Source organism: Hydra vulgaris, chromosome 13 (genome assembly GCF_038396675.1).
Source record: "Hydra vulgaris chromosome 13, alternate assembly HydraT2T_AEP".
In the NCBI taxonomy this organism is placed as follows: domain Eukaryota; kingdom Metazoa; phylum Cnidaria; class Hydrozoa; order Anthoathecata; family Hydridae; genus Hydra; species Hydra vulgaris.
Window position 1 is genome coordinate 24962515 of NC_088932.1, and position 6936 is coordinate 24969450.

A 6936-nucleotide genomic window follows, 5' to 3' on the forward strand; every position below is an offset into this window, starting at 1 on the left:
ATAACAAATATTTATTGTCAGTGGCGTAGAAAGGTCGAAAAAGTTGGGGAAGGGGGACCTAAACGAAAACTAAGGGGGACTAAGGCAGCAAAAATCAAAGTTTGAATGAAAAAAATGGAATTTTTTTAAAAGTAGAAGGGTAGGGGTTATCGTCCTCCCCATTGTCACAACCTCCCTCCCCCTTTTTTTTCTCCCTATGCCAGTATTTATTGTTATTCCTAATCTTTGTAAGATAACATCAACAAATATTTAAATTTATTGTTATATTTTTTAATAGACAAAAAAATATCACCAAATAAAAAAAACGAAAACATCACAATCGCTTCAGAGTTTTGAGTACAAATGTCACCAAATTAAAAAAGAAAAATTATCACTAAATAAAAGTTTAAGTTCTTGTAAAGCATATTATAAAAGAAGTTTAAAATTATTCATAAAGAAAATTTTTTTGTTTTCGTTATTAAGGTGCACCAAGAAGACCTAACGGTCTTATCACAGAGCACCGCTAAGAAGCATTTTACCTGAAAATTCATACCTTCTTCCTTACTTATGCTGCTTATATGGCTAGAGCCAGCGTCGAACCACAATTCTCTTGGTTCTGAGCCCGAACTCTTACTACTGCGCCGCGGTTGCTATAATGTTAACCACGGCTGCTGTATGATGCTAACCTCGCTTAGACCTTGTTTTTCAAAACTTTCTTTAAACTAGATGATATATAGTTAATTTTACAAAAGTTATTATATATCATAAATTTAGAGTTGTTAAATTCCCATATGGATATTGATTTTTTTATCTCCATATATCAGGGGTTCCCAATCTTTTTGTACTTTAAGGCACATTCTAAAATATCGGTAGGGTGATGGCCACCACCTATTTTTAATTAACAAACTCCTTCCATAACTTTTACGTTTACGTTTTGTACATTTTTTTCATAGAAAAATGTACAAAACGTAAACAAAGTAAACAAAAAATACAAATACAAAGAAAACATTTTATAAAAAAAATATAATATCAGTATGTCACTGTGATCTTTGACATTGCATATCATTTGGTCAGTGCCTCGTGATATTTAACTTGATTTTTAGTTTTGAGGACTTTTTTTTGTTTGTTTAGAAAGCAGTCGGTTACTTTTTTAAGGATTCGCCCTCTAAACTCCGCCCCGCCCCCCCCATTTTATTCCTAGAAACGCCTCTGAGTTTGACGATAACCCTGTTAGCAAACAATCATAAAGATGCTCATCGGTGAGTCGAGATCTATATCTTTATTAAGTTCGTGTTTGTAAACAATGATTGGAATAATATCAAAATGATTTTATTTTATATGCCGTTTTTTCAAAAATGAGACTTTTTCTCTATTAATTGTATATCAAAAGTCCTCTGATATTAAGGATTTTAGCAAAATACTATTCTTAAGGTCTAAAATTTTTTTTTTAATGTTATTTTAGGTGCCCCAAGAAGACCTAACGGTCTTGTCACAGAGCACCGCGGAAGTGCATTTAACCAGGTTCACGCCTCCTTCTTTACCGTGACGCGAAAATATGTCTGAGCTCGTTTCGAGCCTCGATCTCCTGCTTCTAAAACAAACGCTCTAACCACTGTGCCACGGCCGTAATTTTCTTACTCTAGTTTTTTTGTCTTTCCTTGAATAAAGTTTGGAATACATATGGATTATTGAATACATATTGGAATACATAATACATTAATAGGAAAGTAAAAGAATTGATAGAGAAGAAAACAATTGGCTCGATATGTGTAAACTGCGAAAATCTCTCTTCAAACTGTTTTTTATGTTATAGCAACAACTACTGTCAGCAAAGAAACCATTTATACAAACTTTAATAAACCTAAAAATGCTAACGTATTTAATAAACTCAAGAAAATTAAAAGCCTAACAAATATAAAAATAGTTCACATTTTAAATTAGTATTTATGAAAAAACTCTGTCTCGTTCGAATAGTGGCAGGTACACACGAATCGTACAACGGGCGCTATGGTGCCCGCGGACACACGGTTAGGAACCTTTGCCATATATCGTATTCTCATGACAATTAAGAAAAATATCTAGGATCAAGCAAAAGCAATACTTCAATAAAAGCAAAAACAGATAAAAATATATCTAATTACAAAATTGAAACAGTTTATGCGGCAAAATAAAAAAAAAGATTTATTATTAAGGCTGCCGACGGGTACCCGCCCGTTGGTTTCTGTCCTAGTAACATTATCACATGACGTTTATTTGATAAGTTATTTAAACTTATCAAACGACGATTATCTGTTATTTGATGAGTTTAAAATTCTTATCAAAGTTCTCATTAAAATTTAAAAAAAAAACAATATGTTTTTAAATAATTTTTTTATAAATATTTTATCATTTAATTCTTTTTTTATGTTTAAAATCATTAATCGTAATATAATAACTTATGAATATTAACTTGGAATGTAAAAGAAGATTTTGAAGATCTTGTTGTTAAAAATTTAAATTGTTACGATTTCTTTACCACCATAAAAGTAGGAGGCCAGTGCTCTCCTGGATCTACCCCCTTCCTCCCCTTCCGAAGTTGTCGGCCCTATTTAGTTGTCTCTCAGTCAAAACTCATTCAAAACCTGGAAAGTATAACTTTTTTGAAGTTCATTCAAAGAAATTTTAATTATATAATTCATTACTGAATGTGCGAATCAAACTGTACTCGAAATAATTCTAATTTCTAAGCAGTTTTGATTTAATAACTGATTGGCTTTCGTTAAATTTAAAAACTCCTTGTTTACTGTTTAAATAAAAAGATAATATCTCCATTAAAGTAAAAATAATTACGTATTATCTGCAAATAGAAATAATTTTAAACTTATGGAAATCATTTATACAAATAAGAAATAAAAATGGATCCAGAATTGATCCTTGGGGGACACCGCGAGTTAGATAATTTGTAAGGCAGTCTAGGGCATAGTCGGATCCAAGATCCGTAACCGAATACCCGAGTACCAGTACCAACTTTTTGAGATCAATTTAGTTCGGATATTTGGTTTCCGGTTTATTTTTACTTAAAATTACTTTTGATAATGTTGATGTTGGATAGCGTTATACTCTACACAGTTTTAAACAGTTTTAAACTGTTGCACTTTGAAGCATTTTATATTTCAAACAATTTAGAAAAACAACTTTAAAATGGCTTTCCAAGAATTAAAAAGCAATGCACCTGTTTGGGAGCATATCTTGAAGTGCAAAGTAAACAAAACTGCTCAATGTAAAACCTGTAACGTCATTGTAACAATCAAATAAGGCTGCACAAATCTCATGCAAAAGCATCTAAAGATAAGCACAAAATAGAACACTTCATGTGAAACCAACTAAATTTTTAGACCAAAACATTTTATCAGGATATTTTATTGAAATTTTATTACGATTTTTTATTCAAATTTTATTACGTTTTGTTAAAGGGGCTGTATGAAAAGATTGCGATGACATATGGCCATCCTCGTCTTCTTTAAACCCCTGTCTGTTTTAACTATATTTCTATTTTATTTTATATTATGAAGTTGTAAAAGTTTTATTTAAAGTTAAAATGGAAAAAACAAAAATGAAAAAACAAAAAAAAGGATAACAGTGAGGATGACAGTGAGGATGACAGTGTAGAACTTAATCAAGGTGAAGAGCTGGGCTACAATGAATTTGAAAATAGTTCAGTAGAGGCTGTTGTTATAAAAGATTATTTTTCAATTTAAAAAAAGTTCGCACAATAATTAAACTGTTTAAAAAATTACCTGTTAAAAATGACGATATAATGCAGAATTATGTAAAATCAGAATTTGGACATGAACTTAAATCTATTTTAGATTGCAAGACACATTATTTGATATGGTTAAACAAGTGTATTAAAATAACTTCTATCCAAGTGCGGTCTCCAATACCCATTCCAGATTACCAGAGCTGCTAATTCCTCAAGATTTAGTGAAGGCTTTAAAGCTTGTAAAATTAGAAGCCGTAGAAAAAAAAGGTTTTTGTTTTGTTTTAAGTCAACTGCTATCACATGAATCAGGCGTTAGTAAAAAATTATATCAAACTTTAAAAACAAGAATTTTAAACATAAAAAATCCTAAATTGATTCAACTTATGGAATATTTAAACAAACCTAGTTTTCTATTATATGGTACTTCAGATGCTATTGGAGTAAAGTCAAAGAAATCAGCAGTTATATTGTTAGCTAAAGACCTTTTACTAAGACTTTTACCTCAAGCAATCAAAGAAGATTGTACAGAAATACTAAGGCTGATCTTGAAATCCAAGTAGAAGAAAATTTTGATATGAAAACACAGCTAGAACAAGAATTAGATAATGAAGTTCTCAGTATAAAATCTCTCAACAAAGATTTTTTTGTCTTTGAGTCAACAAAAAAACGTACTTCTAATTTGGAGACTTTATTTCAGTGTTTAAAAACTATCCAACCAACATCTCTTGAGAGTGAAAGAACTTTTAGTGCATGTGGATTATTTGTAACAAAACTAAGGAGTAGCTTAAATGATAACACTTCTGATACCTTATGCTTTACATTAAACCCTCAAAATTATTGGTGATAATGCATATGTAGATGAAAAATTTTTTATTATGTAATAAAATCAAAAAGTACAAACAATAAAAAAGTAAAAACTTTCTATTGAATTAAAACAAATAAACTTAATATTAGAAAAACGAATTCATCTTGTTTTATTGATGATATATTATTTTAAAAAGTTACAATTTTCCTGATATTTATATTTATATTGAGGAAAATCTGGCATGGAAAAATCATATCAAAAATTTGTTCAATGAAAAAAGTAAATGTAATTTAAATTAACTATAAGTAGCTAGTCTAAATAAATTTTATGGACCGATTTATTCATTGCTATTCACTTTTATTACAGATGGGCTTTTTGATATATGTATATATATATGTATATATATGTATATATATATATATATATATATATATATATATATATATATATATATATATATATATATATATATATATATATATATATTTATATTCATCTGAATCTCAGAAGAGTAGTTTAGTTACAAAACATTTCTTAACTAAAAATACTCAATACAAAAAAATAAAAAGTTTCCTCGTAAAAGTAAAAAAATAAATAGTTTTGCCGTCAAAGTAAATATTGTTTGAAAAAAATTCAACGATAGTCTGTTCTCATACCAAAACAAAAGAAGTTTTGTAGAACCAGTATTTATAACGCGTTGGTTATCAGTTGTAAGTATTATTATTAATGGTTGGTTATCATGTAAGTATTATTATTAATGCGTTGGTTATAAGTTATGTAAGCATGGAAATAATTATAATAAGTTATGTAAGTTATGAATTAATAGTGGAAACGAATCAAATGGCAAAAGAAGAGTTAAAGATCTTACATTTTTTAAAATTTATTTAAATGTAATATTACAATCAGTTCTTTATATGTTACATAATTTAATATAATTTAATTGCGTTATATTATGGAAACCTAACTTTAGCATTAATTTCAATTGAATGCTACTTTTAAGTGAGGATTTGGCTCGGTGCTGGAATTACTTTAACTATTGCAAAGACATTTAATTAATAGGATATTCCTCAAAAAAATAGAAGAAAAAGAGCTTCAACAAAAAACATATTTTTTGTTTTAGTTTTACTTATTAAGCGGAATACATTTTAGTTTTGGGTGGAAAAAAACTTCTTTTTTAGGAAACTTATGGTTTTAAACAGTTTGTAAAAGTTCTAGCTCTTTTGATCTATAATCATGTGCAAATTAACAACGTTTTTTTAATTTTATTTAAAACAACTTAAAGCATACTAAAAAATATTAAAATAGTCAAATACTAAAAAATATTAGCATCAGTAAGAAAAAAAAGGCATCAGTAAATGAAAAACATTAATGCACATGATTTAAATGTTCGATCGGATATGATAATGTCGATTTTAGTATGTCAATTATGTGGCGTTATTATAAATAATACATTGATTTCATTAGGGTTTCTATGATTACATAAAGCACTTTCAAAAAATAGGCAAGGTTTTGTTGCCTAAAGATTATTTAAAATAATGTAAAGAAGACATTAAATTAATTTTTATTTATTTTCTATCAAACATTTTGTTAAACCAAATCTTACATCTTGACATATCCAATCATGCAATTGTATATAAAATGTTTTATCTGACATAATAACAAAAGTTTTCAAAAAAAAAAAAAAAAAAGAAAAAAAACAATATAACCAAATTGGCACATGAATATGTTCGAGCTCTTTTTAGAAGATGTTATAATGTTAGAGACCCTTTTTAGGCCGATAAGCTAAAAATGCAGGAAAAACAATGACTTCATACTTTTGTCTTGCGCAGGAAGTTTGCCTCATGCTACTGCAAATTAAAAGTTTTACATTTGGAGAACTTTATTACAAGAGAGACCATTTTTGGATAAAAATTTAGTTGCAAAACATATGCAGGATGGCCTCATAAAATTTTCATAAGAAGTTCTTTAACATCAGAAAATTGTGAGATTTAAAGTTTATTTATTTAATATAGTCGCTTAATATTCGCTGAGAAATAAGACTTTTCTCGACAAGATTTTCAATAAGAAGCAATTTGTTTTCAGTAAAATTTTGCTTAACAGTAACCTGATCGTAAGATAAAACTTAAACTATTTAAAAACAGACTAAAAAAATTTATAGTTAGGATCTGAACCAATGTGATTCCAAAAAAATGAATCCAATCAATCTTTAGATTCTTCAAATTCTCTTAACAGTTTTATGCTAGTCTTAAAAATATTTGAAAAAAACTTTAAATACTCTTGTCATTGCGGTTTCATAAGTTAATTATTTCAAACCAACAAGGATTTCAAGATTTTTTTTCTAATAAAGGTGTTGACAACTCAGCTGGTCCTAACATAACTTTAGGAGAAAAACGAAAAGTAGTTTCAACAA